General features: G+C 43.8%; 1 protein-coding gene across 3 annotated transcripts in view; it reads left to right on the forward strand.

Annotated features, from left to right (window-relative positions):
- Window positions 1-10994: 10994 nt before the first annotated feature.
- The window catches only part of LOC142033998 (ICOS ligand-like), a 34845-nt gene continuing 27652 nt past the window's right edge, over window positions 10995-18187 (forward strand). For all 3 annotated transcript variants that reach the window (XR_012651425.1, XM_075034699.1, XM_075034700.1), the window contains exons 1-2: window positions 10995-11133; window positions 13639-13788. The gene's annotated coding sequence lies outside the window, so the exon portion shown is untranslated. The remainder of the gene's footprint in view (window positions 11134-13638; window positions 13789-18187) is intronic.

Here is an 18187-nt window from a genome sequence, read left to right on the forward strand (position 1 = left end):
GAATAGGACTGCATATAAACTGCTAGACTATGCTTTCATATCTGTTGCACAAAAAGTCTGCCCTTAAAAAAACTGGAAAGAGGAAAAAGATGGCAAAATGTCTTTCAGTTGAGACCAGAAAACTTTTAAGAATATGTCGGTAAGAAGCAACACTAATGCAGCCATAATGTGGACAGAGGGTGAATGCTAACATTTCCTTCTTAATTTCTTCTGGCAGGAGATCTATGCTGTTGCATACCGACCCTCTTACGAAGCTGAGTATGTAGTTTCAAAACAAAAATCGTATTTGCTTGCAAAAGCTTCTTTTCCACAGCATCAGACTGGACTAGAGGTAATTCTATTCCTCTCAATTCATCTCTTTATCAGGCAGACTTACCATTATGATTTTACCTAACTTCTAAAACACATCACTACTGCAGTCACACTAACTAAAAAGAGGTCAAGGGATAAAGGCGTAAGATGTCTGAACTATTGCCGAAGCACTGTAGCTGCTTTTATAACACAGGGCAAACACAAAGGATCTTTATCACCTCATTGGAAATCTTATTAGCCAGCTCAAACTAGTTTGATAAACTGCCAGTAACATTAAACTCTGTGTCAGCAAAGTATTAGAAATCCTATCACAAACCTAGTCTTTTAAAGACCTTTCTTTGGTTTTTCATATGTATAATATGAAATATGCTCATATTTCCATATCTATCTGGCACTATCTGCAGCACAGAGGGTTGCTCTCTTATATGAGTTACATTATTGAATTCTCTTATCAGAATCATGAGAAAAATCCAGCCCTGTGTTCATTCCTGATCTACTGAACAAGGCAAGAGGGCTGGCCAGGTAACGACCATCCTTTCCAGAGAAATTCACTGACTGTGTCTACACAGGGTGAGGCAGGGACCTGGCACCCCAGGAAGGTCTCCCGGACTCCTGGCACCAGTTCACACGAAAAGCGTGCCCAGAAACTGAAGGACTGGAGAAACAGAAGAAGTGGCTGTGGACCAGGCGAGTCTCCAGGGATCCCCAGCCAGGGTGAGCCGCGGTGCCAGGTCGCTGCTCAGCAGGCGGGCAACCCATCAGGATTTCTGGCATGACAAGGCACAGCTCAGCTCTGAGGAGTAAATGCCTTCAAGCAGGAAAAAGCAAGTGACTAAATTTTTAAAAAAAACCAAATTCTGCAAATCTGTTCTGTTTAACTTCAGGTTATTTTGTTTATTTATTAAAAGTTGAATTTTTCATGCCTACCATGAGGCAAAACAGCTGCCTGTCAAGGTATTTCGCATGGAACAGTTTTATCCTGCTGAGAGTAGGAAGAAAGGAGGAAAAAAAAAAAGTCTTTTAATCTGCTCCAGCCCAGTGACACTTCACCAGTCCTCTGGAGATGAAGCTCCATGTGGGAAATTTTTTTTTTATTTTTTTTATTTTTTTAAAAACATAGTGCTTAAGAAGAGCTCCTATTAACAAGCAGATGCTCTGGCTGGCTGGAATTATCAACCACAAAACCCACCAGGCATGCACACAGTGAGCCAGTGCCTTTTGTTGGTGTTTTTGGCAACGCCACAACTGCTGACAGGCTTTATGCCATGTGTCTTAGCTTCACTTTTGAGCAATTCCTATTGCATCACAACATATCTAGATGGAAAATTATTTCTAAACAAACAAAGTCAAACAAACTGTTCCTCAGAAACAGAAAACTTCATTAAAAAAATCCACCAATTTCTGTGGCTACATTTACTTCATCGGTAGGCCTTCAAGACCTGGGAAACAGCAGTAGGTATTCCACAAATCAAATACCTCTGCTGGTAAGATCCAGTTTTTGCATTAAAACTGGTTCCAATGTGCCCAGGTCACAGGTGCTCAGGCTTGGGCACCCCACAGCTGTGGGATCCCAGGCCCAGAGGTGTGCCCCTGCCTGCATACTTTTCAGAAGCCTTTGGGGAAAAAAGGAGTTTTGGGTTGGTTTAGTCTCTAGGCAATGCTGCTCCACACAGCTAGGAGAAAACCACTGAACTTATGCACCTAGGCAGAAGCCAGATAAAAAGTTTTCTTTGAAGCTGGAAATGGACTCCTCCTGTGAAGGTCTGGCTTTACAGCCCAGCGCTCTTATACTTTGCTCACTACGCATTTTACAAAGCATGCTATAATCTTAATCATTGCATACCTAGATGCTGGGACGGGATAGAGCACTCAGCCTGTAGATAAATAATTGTGTAACATATCTCTGCCGGCTGGAAACTCCATGCAAGCAGTCAGTGCAATTGCACAGAGGTGAGCGCAACAGAGCAGCAAGCCAAATGCAGATCAGATTTTGCAAGGAGATGAAGGAGAAATCACATGGCTTCTGCAACAAACACCCATCCTTGTCTGAGCGGCAGGACTGCCACAGGCTGAATGCAAACACAATGCCAACGTCACTGGTTTCGTTCAGGCTATTTACTTTTCAGGGAGGAAAGATTAGTATCCCGTCTATCCCCCACCCCAACGTGTCAAAGCTAATGTCACTGTTTACTACCAAGACAGCCCATACTTGTTTTGCCCTCTCAAGATGCTGCACCCTGCATGTTGGCAGAACACCAGCAACTTCATTGCACAGGCAGTTATTAGAGCCTGCCTGAACTTTCACACTAGGAAAAAGTGTTCTTTTCTCATGAAACTTTGCTAAAAATCAATACTTTGTTTCTAGGTGAAGGACAAGGAGAGATCTGGAGAGTTACTGCTATATGCTTCCCCAGTCACAAAGCCTCCGCTCACCTTGCTCTCTACGTGGGTTACAGCCAGACAGAGCATTGGGCTATAAGGGCCTTCGATCACTCACAGCATAGCAGCTGTTGCCAAACTAAACAATTTTTGCACTGGCAGTCCAATTTCGGATAAGTCAGGGTAAAGGACTGCAGGTAGCATCTAGAAAATTGGCACTTTAAGTGCTGCTAGCATTTACAGAGTATAACCTTCCAGAAACAAAAAGCCCTCTGCAAAAGAACAGCGAGTGTGGCTGGAGCTGCAGTACTATATTCAGCAAAGCTCAAATTTCATCAAGATCAGAAACGGGAGTTCCTTTGCCCCTAGGACTGGAGGATCCCACAAGAAGGGAGTGCTCCCACCATGGCCACTGCAAGAGGAGCAGCTGCACTCAGTAAGGAGCTAAACCAGGATGTTTTGTCTCAACACACGCTAATGGTTCAGTCAACCCTAGAAGGCATCTCTCTCTGTGAATCAAGCTGTCACAGGGATCAAAAGAAAAAAAGATTTGCATGCCTTAAGAAAAGCATGATACTTTATTTAGCCCTGCCTTGCACAAGGCAAGCAAGGCTCAGGAACACTCAAGCTGCTGTGGCTGTCAGCAGTTGTGTAAGACACAGATGGCAGACAAGTCTTAAGGTTGGCATGCAGACTTAGATTGTTGGGCAGGGCCGAAAATGGATTTAGAAGAAAGCAAAGCTGACAGTCTTCCTGGAAAGCAACCTCAAACATGAACCATAGGAATGGCCCAGCCAGCTCCTCTTCCATGGCAGAAAGTGGCAAACTGAACACATGCACTTCAGCAACCCAAAAATGAGGTCTAGAGGAAGAGTGTCACTCATGGAGGGTTGCGTTCTTGGGTGCAACAGTTTCATTGGTCATGTTTAGAAGTGTGTGTATTAGGTTTAGCAAAACTCACACAAGATACCACGCAGCATACTCAGTGTTGCATATACCAAGTTGTAGGTTTTTTTGCTCTTGGATTTCATAGTTTCCCTGCCATGCCTAAATGAAAGAACCACTCCTACAATTAGCAATAATCTGACCAGCTGCATCTCTGAAGGATTGCAGATCACATTACTGTGCCTATGCTGAACCTCCAATGTACCTCTGATGGAGAGCACAGGGTGGGCGTTCAGTGCTTAGCTTATACAGTTCACAGGGCCAGAGAGAAACCCAGTTACATCCCCAAATATTTTATTACAGTTGCAAATAAGCTGGTTGGAATGTGAAATACCTGTCAGAAGGTGGGTATGTTCCCCATGCATTTCTAGACAGAGCAGAGCCCTCCCCCCACCATTACCGAACCAGCCCCATGCACAACACCAGACTCCCACCACCAGTTCAACTTTCCATCCCTGAGCAGGCTTGTGAGCCCCGTTTTGGCCAGCACAGCATAGGACAGCATAACAGTGGCTGTAATGGAGGAAAGAAAAAGAAGCAGCTAAGAGGTAAATATCAGATTTGCACCCTTTGAGATGTGCCAGAGTCCAGCACAGAGAGATGAAATGCAAGAAAATGCTTTTTCACTGAATCACTCGGAGGGCTGGAGAGATGGGGCAGCAGCAGAAAAGCTGCAAAGGTCAATATAAAACTGGGGGGTGATTCAAGCCCATGACAACAGCTTACCCACCATGAGGATCTACCAAGCACCAACGAGGGTCCCTGTGCTGCAGCAAGGGCAGGCGTCCTTGCCCAGCCTACTCAGCCCCTGCCCTGCTCACTGAACCGGGCAGGCCAGCCCATGTCATTTTGTCTAGTTTGGAGAAAAGGAGGCTGAGGGGTGACCCTGTTGCTGCCTCCAGCTTCCTAAGGGGGGACGTGGAGAGGGAGGGGCTGAGCTCTTCTCCCTGGGATCCTGCGACAGGACACGTGGGAATGGTTCAAAGCTGCGGCAGGGAATAGGCTCCCCAGGGAAGTGGTCATGGCACCACACCTGCCTGAGTTCAAAGAGCATCTGGGCGATACTCTTAGTCATATCGTTTAGTTTTAGGTAGTCCTGCAAGGGGCAGGAAGTTGGAATCAATAATCCTTATGGGTCCCTTCCAGTTTGAGATATTCTGTGATTCTAGGTGAGGTTCAGACTCGACACGAGGAAACATTTCTTTACCATCTCGCTTATGCTGGGAGGAAAGTGGAGATACGTGGAGCGACTTCTGCTTTCAACACCTCCCAGTGCTTGCTGCTATTCCCCAGGAAAGCCCAGAAGCCTCGTGGCAAATACAATCATGAACACCTTTGCAGAAAAAGCATAAATCCTCCCTCCTGTCTGAGATCCTGAGCACTCAGGCAGCCACCTGTGTGTATTCTGAAAAAAGGGGAAAGTGACTTCAGAGAGGAGCAAGCAGCTAATCGATCAGCCTAGAAGCTTTGCCACTTAAGGGATCAGACTGACAAAAGTAGCAAAGCCCAGCTTCGCTCTCATTCCTTTCTCACAGTCAAGCTGAATTTTTGTTCCCATTTCTGCTTGCACATCCAAGGTCATTAGGCCTCAGCCATATATGCGTATTTCTTGCCAAGTGTCTCCTATTGCCAGAACTTAAAAAGAACATTTCTCGGCTTGGATGACAACACTGCTGACTGTTGCCTCTTCATCTGCAAATGAACATGCTTCTTCAATTTTTGCTACTTTAGTTGCACCATCAAAGGACCTCAGCAGTTGCTCAAATGGTTCGAAAGCCAGCGTGAGCACTCATTATGTCTTCATATCTCTGTGTCTGCTCTCGTTCCGGAGGAAGAGTCCTAGCCATGTAATGTGAATGGGCCGTGTTACCTCAAATGAGTGGTAACAAGTGAAACCAGTCACAGCTGGGAATGCTTCTCACAGGCTGGAAAGCCTCAGTCTACAGCCAAATCCAAAATAGCAATTAAGGTACACAGACCTCAAGTGCTCACCAGCCTGGTGTAAATAGTCTTTTTGTTCCCCCCTGGACTGAAGAAGGAATAAGGTTTAGCAAAATGAAGCAGAGAAGGCAAGCATGGCAAGCTACAGCTACTGCTGGTCTATACTGCCTTATCCACAAAAAAACTTGCTGTCTTGGGCTCAGAACGACAAATGAAGTGGAGTTTGCACTTTCCTTCTGAAGTGAGCCTGATTAAGACTGCTTGTATTGTTTGTTTCATCTAAAAACAAAAGGGGAGTGAGGGAAAGAGAAAAAAAATCAGATTTATTGATAACACTAGGTAATTAGTGTTATCAGTATTAATGACTGGTGATGCATAACAGTCACAAAATATGTGACTCACTTTTGGGGGTACTCTGCCAGGAGGATCAGAAGCATTCTGACTATAAACACAAGCAGAGGGAAAAATACAGCTAAAAGAGGAACATGGCAAGGTTACAACATGCTAACATTGCACCAAAGGAAATTACACAGGTCCCTTGTCCAGTCTACAGCAGCACTTAGTTGAATCCAAGTTTATATTCCAGATACCGGAGATTAAGCTACATAAACCCTCCCTTCTTCCATCCATTCACCTATATGTGGTAAAAACAGCCTGGCTTTGACTTTGGAAAGCATTTGATTCACAGTGTTAGAATTAGCAAATGTGTAGGCAGCTATGTTTTGTAACAAAGCTAAGAAGTTGTCTAAAGTGGATTGCTGTATTCTGTGGAAAAGGAGACTGTATTTTGCTTCTGTTGGAAGCCTTTTAGCAAATATGTAGGATACAGCAAATTGGGCAGGAAAGGGAGAAGAAAAAAAGAAAGCACACTTATATGACTTAAAAGCAGCATGGAAAAGCTCCTGGTCATTTGAACACCTCCAAACACTGAAATGAGCAGCCCCAGGGTCTGAAAACCAACAAGTCATTAGGCAATGGTCTTTAGTACATGAATCAGCTTAAGGATTTGATGTCAACTTGGTAGCTTGTCTCAACATATGTGTTTGGTCCATCCCAATGAGTAGGAAGTAAGAAAAACGATCCCAAGAGGCCTGCATGGATGAACAAGGAGCTCCTGGCAAAACTCAGAGACAAAAAGGAAGCCTACAGAGGATGGAAGCAAGGATGGGTAACCTGGAAGGAATAAAGAGATGCTGTCTGAGCACGCAGAAACATGGTTAAGAAAGCCAAAATCCACCTGGAATTGGATCCAGTCAAGGATATCAAAGACAACAAGAAAGGCTTCTATACATACATAGGAGACAAAAGGAAGGGAATGCTAGGGGAAATCGTGGACCCAGTGCTGACGGAGACAGGGGACCTGGTGTCGTGGTTTAACCCCAGCCAGCAACTAAGCACCACGCAGCCGCTCACTCACTGCCCCCGCCCCAAGTGGGATGGGGGAGAAAAATCGGGAAAAGTAGTAAAACTCATGGGTTGAGATAAGAATGGTTTAGTAGAACAGAAAAGAAGAAACTAATAATGATAACGATAACATTAATAAAATGACAACGGTAATAATAAAAGGATTGGAATGTACAAATGACATGCAGTGCAATTGCTCAGCACCCACCCATAGACACCCAGTTAGTCCCCAAGTGGCGATCCCCCCACCCCCACTCCCCCCAGTTCCTATACTGGATGTGATGTCCCATGGTATGGAATACACCGTTGGCCAGTTTGGGTCAGGTGCCCTGGCTGTGTCCTGTGCCAACTTCTTGTGCCCCCTCCAGCTTTCTCGCTGGCTGGGCATGAGAAACTGAAAAATCCTTGACTTTAGACTAAACACTACTGAGCAACAACTGAAAACATCAGTGTTATCAACATTCTTCGCATACTGAACCCAAAACATAGCACTGTACCAGCTACTAGGATGACAATTAACTCTATCCCAGCTGAAACCAGGACACCTGGTTACACAGGATGTGGAAAAGGCGGAGATACTGAACACCTTCTTTGCCTCAGCCTTTACTAACAAGATCCGCCTTCAAGAATCCCAGGTCCCAGAGACCAGGGGAAAGTCTGGAGCAAGGAAGGCATACCCTTGGTGGAAGAGGATCAGGTCAGGGAGTACCTAAGCAAACTGAACATACATAAGTCCACAGGCCTTGATGGGATGCACCCATGAGTGCTGAGGGAGCTGGCAGCTGTCATTGCAAGGCCACTCTCGATAATCTTTGATTGATCATAGCAACTGTGAGAAGTGCCAGAGGACTGGAGGAGAGCAAATGTCACTCCTATCTTCAAGAAGAGCAAGAAGGAGGATCCAGGGAACTACAGGCCAGTCAGCCTCACCTTGATCACTGGGAAAGCAACAGAGCAGCTAATCTTGGAAACCATTTCCAGGCACATGAAGGACAAGAAAGTCATCAGGAGTAGTCAGCATGGATTCACCAAGGGTAAGTAATGTTTGACCAATTTGATAAACTTCCGTAATGAAATGTCTGGGTTGGTAGGTGAGAGGAGAGCAGTGGACATCACCTATGCAGAATTTTGACACTGTCTCCCATTCAGGTTCTCATAGACAAGATGATGAAGCATGGGCTGGATGAGCAGATGGGGAGGTGGACTGCAGTCTGGCTGAACAGCCTGGCCCAGAGGGTAGTGATCAGTAACACAATCTAGTTGGAGACCAGTAACTAGCAGTTTGTCCCAGGGGTCAGCACTGGGTCCAGTCCTGTTCAAGACCTTCAATAATGATCTGGATGATGGGACAGAGTGCACCTTCAGCAGGTTTGCTGATGACATAAAACTGGGAGGGGTGGCTGATACACCAGAGTCTCATGCTGCCAGCCAGAGAGACCTTGACGGGATGAAAGAATGAGCTGACGGGAAGCTCGTGAAGTTCAACAAGGAGAAGTGCAAAGTCCTGCACCTGGGGAGGAGCAAGCCCATGTACCAGTACGTGCTGGGGGTCACCCAGCTTGGAAGCAGCTTGGCAGAAAGGACCCTGGGGGTGTGCTGGTGGGCAACAAGTTGAGCATGAGCCAGCAGTGTGCCCTTGTGGCAAAGGAGGCTAATGGTATCCTGGGCTGCATTAGGCAAAATACTGCCAGCAGGTCGAGGGAGGTGATCCTTCCCCTCTACTCGGCACTGGTGAGGCCACACCTGGAGTGCTGGGTCCAGTTCTGGGCTCCCCAGTACAAGAGACATGGACAGACTGGAAAGAGTGCAGTGAAGGGCCACAAAGATGATGAAGAGACTGGAGCATCTCTTCTATGAGGAAAGGCTGAGTGAGCTGGGACTGTTCAGCCTGGAGAAGAGATCCTGGAGAAGATGGAGTACAGCAGCCTTTCCGTTCTTATTTTTTGCTAGATGGTACTTAATCACCATGCCAGTACACTTCAAAGACCAAACGCCAGAAAAATGCAGAGTACTTAGTGACATAGGACTTTAAAGGTATGTACTGAAAAAGGCTATTCAAGTCACTGGACTCACTGAGGAATTACTTCAGCTGATGGTTTAAATTTAGGCTGGGCTACATAATATCTTAGAGACCTGTTCCAAGCACATAAAGGAGGAATTGGCACATAAAGCATTAAGGATGTAATTTCAAATTTTGGACTTGGTTATGCAGTGATTTTCTTTTACTTGGAGTTGGACATAGTATCTGTGAGTAAGATTCCAAGAGTTGTGTTAACTTGGACAATACTTCTGCTTGGATGCAAGAGGAGCTCGTGGAGTAGTATCCTATAAGAAATGAGCTTTCGGAAGAGCATGGGGGGAAAAAAACCCAATACATCTTTCTCCTGACATTAGTGCGGCCATAGATGTTTTTGGTACTTCATCAGAAATTTTAGTCTTGGAAGCCTTCCACTTTTGTGCTTTGGTGCCAGACAGATAACAACTTCTACTAACTCAGAATTATTTATATGTACTGTCTTACCACTCATCTAATGTAAGTTATAGCAGGCATTCAAAGCTTTCCAAAAGTGAAGTACCTCAGGAAATACTTGGGATCATCACTGTCACAGGAGGGAATGAGCAATCCTATTACAGCATCATTTGAGTAGAGAAACTGTGTATTGCTGAAATACTACCATGAAGATGACTAATTTATCAAGTGTTACTTCTCAAACTGTTAAGTAGAGGATGGGGGTTTTGTTTGTTTTCTAGCATAATGAAACACGATTTCCTACAGTTTCTTCAATTATTGAACTTCTGGCTTAATACTAAAAAATTCAGACTTACTCTAAAGTTTAAGCAATTTTTTTGTAAATGAGTGTTACATACCAATATTTAAATTCATCCAGCATGATTAAATAGCTAGCTCTGCTTAACCCAAGCAGAGGAGGAGCTGAGATGAATGAGGAAAGTGTTTGGAATGCTAGTTATTTTAAATCAATTGCTATGCCTTTTATGGCATGTTTATATAAAGAAAAGTTCAACACTAACAGTGTATTATAGGTGTATACACACACTTCTTAAAATAAACAAAGATACGTCAGAAGGATTCAATTCAATGCAAGAGAGACAACCCAGAAACTGGTAGTTTAAAGACAAGAGTTGAACAGAATCCACCTAATATATTTTTCTATTTCTGATATATAAGTGAATTGTGCAATTATACAACTATGTGCAACAAAACCTCAGTGAAGCAATGGCCATGCTAGCAAATGCCCATAGAAAGGAAACAAATTCCTTTATGAAATGACATAGAGTATGCCAGGCACACACAGCCAAGTCGACAGCTCGGCAAGATGCAAGCAAGAGCTCTCTCAAGGAGAAAGAGAAAGATTTCTACCATGGCTGGCTGAAAACATAAGAGGTAAACATCACTTGGTACCTGTGCATCAAAAGCAGAGAGCCAGTGAAACAACAGTGCTTGATTGCAGAGCAAATGAGAGACAGAGCTTTTTTGACAATGTAGAGTTTGGAAAAGCCGGCTTTGAAACTGCGAGTGGTAGCCTCTGTGTTCAGGTGTACAGGACACTAAACACATGAACATCAGTTAAAACTAACTGTAAGAAGAGATGTGTTTGGGTTGGGTTTTTAAAAATAATTTTCTTTTCCTAATGGAAAAGACCAAGTAAAGTCTCAAGCACCTGCTTGAACTAAGAGGCAAGAGCTGTCTCAGAAGCATTACCAAATCCTTATTCTGAACATCTTCAAGTGGCACATTCATGCAAAGAATTTATTCTTGACAGGGACATATTTTATCTGACAAAAGGTAGATAGTCCTCCTAGAAAGGACTGCAATACAAGAACATTGCATTATCATAAGCAGCTAAAGTTTGGGAAAAGATGAAAGGTGAAATATTGAATGTTCCTGAGCTTTTACTATTGGTAAAGCGGTAGCTAGCAAGTCCTTACGTCAGCTGAGCACACTGTAGTGAGCGCCGTCAATAATTCCTTTTATTCCTCAGCTAGTCAAGAAACACAGCCTTCAATATCTGAGTCATTGCTCCACATCCTGCCTTGCCTCAGCACTTCCTCATTCAGGGCAGAGGCTCCTTACAGCAGCAGCACATTTGAATCTCAGCACGTTCAGAGAGAATACCGAGAGATTCCACATAGGTAAGTAAGAGATCAGGTTTTCTGTCTTGTACTAGGAGGTGCTAAAACTGCAATATCTGCGCTATGGCTTTTTGGCTAAGGTCTTTTGCAATTGCTTCAGGTGATGTGGACATGGGAAAAATGAAAAAGAAACAAACTGGGTTTGTGTGGGTTTTTTTAGTTTGTCATAAGTGGCAGCTTGCTGGAAAGGAAAGATACAGATTGAGGGGTTTCCCAGTTAAAACGTTTCAGCTCTGTAACTCCACTCCCCTTTGCTGACTGCCAGCTGGGGTGCACTTAGACTGCAAAATGAGAAGTGAGGCTAAGGCTACTGGTAAAACAAAAGGCAGCTTTCACAGCTTTCACCTGACACCCCAATAGGCATCTCCAACTAATTTACTCGCCAAGTACAGTTTTGCCTTTTTCTCTGTGCTTTTTTTTTCTTTTCTTTGGTCATCACTGACACACCAAAAGAATGATACACCAACAGAAGTGACCAAATGGGGAATTTCAGTGTAGTGAAGTTCAGAGAATGAACAGTAGGCTGAAAATAAAAAAAAAAAAAAAAAGTCATACCTCCTACCTCAAAATGTCAGCTGAGTAAGAGAAAAGGCTCTGACAAGACATTCAGTAGTCACACCAAAAATGAAACCCTACATAACATTTCAGGTTCTGAATGGTCACTGTCTACAAACTGACAGCACGCAATAGCAGGTAAAAACCCCCGTGCGAGGAAGGTAAGGAGTCCCATTATACTGAGCAGCACACACACAGTCACAAAGTCAGTGCTGCACAAAACCCAAGGTCTCAGTTTGCAGCTAGTGAAGAAACGAAGTCCAAGAGTGAAAAGACAAGAACGAGGGCAAGCAACTGCATAAGAGGATTTGCTCATGTCATGAGTCACCATTGTTTCTGTTACAAGTGCTTGCAGACTTTGAAAAAGATAACAATGTACTGTTGAACAAGCAGGTTTCAGACTAACTTGTTGCCTTTGAGTTTTGACATAAGGTTTATATTAGGTGGATAAAAAAAAAAAACCTCACACTACCACAGATCTACATACCAGTCCCTACAGCAAGGTATTTAAAACAACTTCTTCATTTTAAAATCTATTTTTATTCTTGAGAGTTTGTCCCTTCTTCAGAAGGAACTGTACCCACGAAGGTAATGCAGGGAGAGAGAAAGGTAGAAGAGAGACACCTTGGAAAAGTACAAAGCAGCTGATGTCACGAAGCCCAATTTCTTGTACCACTCTGTGAACTTGGAACTCAGGCCCCTCAAGAGCCAGCTCATGCCAGACAATTTTGCATTTTTGAAGGCTAAATTGACAGAAGTATTTCACCAATTGACTAAAACTGAACCCTGAGCAAGCAGTGAAACCACACAGCTACAGATTTCAGTTCTCATTAAATCAAAAAGCTTGCCATTGTTGTGAGTTTAAACTTGATAATAGAAGCATAAGTAATACAAGTGTAAGCAATGTAAAGGCAGAGATCAGCACAGATTTTTCCTTCTAGTGAAACTAATTAGTTTTTTCTAGAAAGGGAGAGGAGGTGGTAGGAGATTTTCATCTCCAAGCCTTCTTCTTGTAATGCAGACCAGGCTACTGAAATATTTACCAAGATGAGCGCTACAAAAGAGTCTGCAGTTACAAAGGTCCAAAAATAAGATTGCATGGATGTGTATACTACATTCAAGAGACTAATCTTTTGGTGGAACAGTCATTATTTCTTGGCATATTGTCTGCCAGAGAAGCCACTCGTGGCAAGGCGGGGAAAGAACATTTTACTCTTCAAAAGAAAAAACTTTATATTGCTAAAAAAAAAACCCAAAACACAAAACAAACAAACAAAGAAAACAAACCACAAAACCCACACACACAACACAGTGCAGTCAACTCTTTAAGGGACTTGCTGGCTTTTTCCCACCTTATCATTGTACATAGCATCTACAGCCTACTGCTAGCACAAGATAGGCATGGACCTGTTGGAGCAGCTGCAGAAGAGGTCCACAAAAATGGTTAGTGCTGGAACACCTCTCCTCTGAAGAACGGCTGAGAGTTGGTGTTGTTCAGCCTGGAGAAGAGAAGGTTCCAGGGAGATGTTATTGCAGCATTTCAGTACTGAAAGGGGGCTTATAAGAAGATGGAAATAGACTATTTACCAGGGCCTGTAACAACAGGACGAGGGGCAACAATTTTCAACTGAAAGAGGGTAGATTTAGATTGAACATAAGAAAGATATTCTTTATGATGAGGGTGGTGAGACACTAGAACAGGCTGCCTACAGAAGTTGTGTATGCCCCATCACTGGAAATGTTCAAGGTCAGGTTGGACAGTGCTTTGAGCAGCCTGGTCTAGTGGAAGATGTCCCTGCCCATGGCAGGGGATTTGGACTTGATCTTTAAGGGTCCCTTCCAATCCATTCTATGCTTCTATGATTAGTATTTAAGAATCCTTTGAAAAAGTGGAGCTGGTTTCTGTTTCTCACACCCCTAGTTACGTTCCTTTTCTGAACTGTGTTACAGCCTTCCCTCCCACTTAGGACAAGGAGCCTATAGAGCCAACCACACGTTATGGAAGCTGAGCATTCCTAAACATACACAGAAGGTGGCAGTCCAGTCCAGGCGACGGGACACTGCAGGCACATGTCAATGGACAGAGCTTTGTTTCAACAGGTGAGAGAAAAGAGGGGAGGAGAGGAAAAAAATATGAACTATCCTCTGAACAATGAGATACTTTTCCTGCCACTGTCCATTAAATATATACACACACATACTGAACGTGAATATATACTTAGTGATATATCTCACTGAACACTGACAATTTTCAGAGGCATGTGGGGCTGTATATACACTGCAGATGTATCTGCAGTCAAATTTTTCAAAGCAATCTGAGCCTCAAAAATTTCCAGTCATTGATTTCAGTTCACATCTGCCCATATGTCTTTAAAATGGCACTTCAGCACCTTCAGGTGCATCTTAACCACACAGCAAGGGTCTGGAGAAGTGCTGCTCTCTCAGTGTAGTCTTGCACCAGCGTGAATTCCCTGTGCCAATGCGGAGTTGCTAATTGCAGCTCCCCACCACGCTTCACGGGGCTCTGCTGCTCCCGGCCTGGGAGAGGAGCTCAGATCAGCGCAGCAGAGTTACACCCTCGGCTGCTCAGCCCTGGCCCAAGGCATCCATACCACCCATGGGGTATGGCGGATGCATGCCGGAACTCACGCTGGCGTGGGTTTTTATTTGGGTTTATTGCTTGGGGGGTGAAAGGAGAGGTTGGTTTTGATGGTGGCGTTTTTGGTTTTGTTTGGGTGTGTTTAAGTTTTCCTTCCTGCTCACATAGAGTTCTGAACAAGTAAAACTACAGCCACCTTCAGCATCACTAAAAGGAATCTCCGTTTTATGGCTGTAGCTCATTCCAGATTTGGTTGTTCTCTCAGCTGCCTTTCCCTCTATTGTCTGTATTTTCTTTATTCTAAACTCTGATTCCAACCACCAGACTTTTCTACCAGTCCTTCCCTATGCTAGTTGCTAAAATTATATGTAACAGAATAAAATAAACTGCTGGTACTAGGACAGCATCTTCAAGGAGGTGCCCAATAAGACTGAAGGAAGAAAGTGCGTATTCCTTAGTCATTATCTGTTTCAAGATGCCTGCTGACTAAGGGAGGAGGCGTAAAGAAAGTTAAAAAAAGAGAAGAAGTCACCAATTGGAGAAAATATAATCTATTCTAGAAAGACTAGAACATATACAAGTCCTAAACTGCAGAGGTCTCTCTGTGCCTCTCAGCCCCTAGGAATGCAGGTTGCTCAGAACAACTCTGCCCCCCCAGCAAAAAGAGTTTAAAAACAATAAATACATAGCTAGCTCAAGGACTCCAAGGCAGGCAATTTCCAGGCGTGGAAGACTTGCGCTGAATTTGCACATGTTAAATTATGCAACTTCTTACAAGGGATTTGACCACACTCTAACTTCAGTTAAGATTTCCAACATCCCAGAGGCAACTGTCTTAAAGCCACACTTTTTTTTTTTTTTTTTTTTTTTAAATCCCCCATCTGTGGGTTACCACTTTTTGGTTTTGCTTTTAAAGCAACCACAGGAAAAAAATTCCCTTGTGCACACCAGAAAAGATGGACCCACCACAGCCTTTCTAGTTACAAAATAACAGCACCTTTTGCAACAGATACTACTTCAGTTCATCCACAGTCTCAGAGTGTCCATCTCCTTGCAGGTATGTGTGGGAGGGAAAGCCTTGCACCCATGTTGTCAGCCTTGTGCTTAAACTCCAGCAAACGTTACCTGTATATGATTTGCTTTACCACATCCTCTGGACCCTTTACTCTTATTGTAAGTGGCTCAACTGTGCCCTTTCAGCGAGACACTTGCTCTGTTAGCAGAGACGACAAAGTGCAAGCAAGACTTCAAGAAGAGTAAAATGCCATTTGCACAGATCTACAGAGGCATCAAGAGTTAACACCAAAACTTATGACTATGGCATCCATATAGCAATCTACACCTGAAAAGCAGAATTTTTCTCCACACACAGGTACCCAGTGTGCCTACTGAGCAGCAGGCATTAAGGCAGTGTAACACTAAGAGCACTCAGTAGCACCCTGAGAGAGCACCTGCAGTGGATGAAACCACAGGACTCAGTGTCATTTGCAAGGATTCTTTTCAAGTATTTTAGTTTTGGTTTCTGCAGTTTACCAAAGTTTCACTCCGAATTCACTCTTGTCCTATAAATGACGAGTGCCGATGACAGGCGTAATTTAGCTTTTGCTTGGTGTAGTTGAAGAGTGCAACTTTAACAAAGAATGGGTAGGATGGAGAAAACAGGCAAAGCATCCATCCAGAGACCACTGGGTTTTTTTAATTTTTGAAATTATTTCTATACCTTAGTTTTGCATGCAGATATTTTCTTCTCACACCTCCTTGTGCATATATTATTGTGCAGTTTTCCATATTATTTTATTTCACTTAAAATTTCCTTGTAAGGCTGCTGCAAAGACTAGGCACAATGAGACAGAGGAGACTGATATTTCTTCCCCCCCCCCCGTTTATGAATAAAGTTAGTTAGTTGTCAAGTCCAAATGTATTTCTCAACTAAGTGTGTTTGAAGTATGATGTCTTCACCTCTGGCTTCCCAGATGTCATTTCCTAACATCCAAGTTTCTCCATGTTCTATATTGCCATCTGCTTAAGTTTACAAAAACCTTCTGGTTCAGAAAGCAAATTTGTTTTCAGCTCCTTTCTCAGTAGCCTTGCCAGAGCAAGGTCAGCTGTCACCACAGTTAGAGAGCTATCTGAGCTAGAGCCAAGCAGATCCTTGCCATCGTTTCTGAAAAGACAATTATTTTATTTTGACATCAGGAAAGGGAAGAGCATCCAGAACTCCCTACATTTCCCTTGCTGAGGCAGCCCAGTTTAAACTTGGTTGTTCTTTTTAAAGAGTAGATTTACAGGGTCTATAGGGAGTTGCTGTATTTTGCCTTCTGCATTCCTGCATGCATGCAAACTGACTATTGTGTACATCTGCAGACTCTCAGCATGTTCCAGCTACTCAGCTTTGGAAGAGCTGGCATTGTCTTTCCTCCCTGTTACTGCAAAAGAACAGTGCAAACAACACTGAACTGCACCCAGAACACACTTATCTTGCAGTTACTGTCTCTTGCAGTTACCATGAACTCTTCCTGAAAGGTGACAATTTCCTCTTACCCAAATGCACTTCACTATCCAGAGAAGGACATATCTCCTAAACAGCTATGATGAAGGAATTTGCCTAATGGCCACATCTCTCCCCTCCACCCACCAGAAATGCACATTTCGGACTTCCAAAACAAAACAACCACAAAGGTGCCCAGAAGCATTTGTGAAACCCAAGAGGTGAGAGGAGATGGCGACAGGGAGCGTCACCACTTTTCCAGCTCTACCATGTATCCAGCAAGGGCCAATGCATGGTTAACTCACTCTTGTGTGCTCCTCACTCAATCACTTATTGCAAGCTGTAAGTTTTCCTTGCAGCTGGCAAAATTACAGCTAGTCAGCAGTGCTGCAGCCAGCTGCCTGGGTCAGCACAGCGTTTGGCACAGGCTAACCACATTCTAACTGCTGCCTACTCCAACTCCTGCACTGCCACACGCTGCTCATCTGTTAGCAAAACGCACAGCAGTGGCTTAAAAGCTGGCTCAGACATCTGCACATCCTGCAGCAACTGCATTGGAGTTATATCTCCAAGAGATTTTTGAAAGCAGAGCATGACCCTGTAGGAATTTAAACCCAGTTTGTACTAGGATCTACAGAGTAGAAGCTATCAAAGCTTCTACTGTGTTCTATAGCAAAAATTATATTCTTTTACAGAGTGATTTTTGTTTGTTTGAGGTGAGGAAAGAATCTTTCTTGACAAGAAAGACTGCAACAACATGCAGCTGAGAGGATGGGAATGAGAGCTCCCTGGGGTACCCATGTTGTGCTGCATCTCTTGTATTTTCCAAGTCCTCTGCTGGGAGAGAGGGAGGAAAAAAAAATTAAAACACTTTGAGGCTAAAAGGTTTCCCTGGAAAAGCCTCTTCTGCAAGACAGGCTGAGAAATAGCTGTACCAAGCTAGAGTCAAGGGTCACCATTTCATCTGTGACTAAGAGTCATGAAAGTGCCTAGACTATAACACTCATTTTACTACCTCCTCCCCCATTTCTTCGCTCCTCACAGAGGAATGAAGCGAAAAAGAGTGTATTCATTTGCACTAGAGCATTGTTTTCCACCCAATAAGTGCACTCTGGGGAAACCTGACTGCATAAACAGCTCTTGGGCCCACAGTTAGGGTCCATTAAGGCCAAGGAGAGCAGCAGCACCTTGCTAAGCACAGACTCCTTTTATGGCACCAAGATGTGGCTTCACTACAGTCTGGATGAAGTTTTAATATTCTCAAACCAAAAGCAAGATACCTAATTAAAGAGCTAGCAGGGTTGTATGGCAGGTCTGGCTGGGGGATCTTTCCTTTGGAAAACTTCTGTCCTTAAAAATTATCCCCCACACAATTAATTTCACCCTTCGAGTACCTCACTACAGTTAAAAAT

The sequence above is a fragment of the Buteo buteo genome, chromosome 8 (genome assembly GCF_964188355.1).
Source record: "Buteo buteo chromosome 8, bButBut1.hap1.1, whole genome shotgun sequence".
Taxonomy (NCBI): domain Eukaryota; kingdom Metazoa; phylum Chordata; class Aves; order Accipitriformes; family Accipitridae; genus Buteo; species Buteo buteo.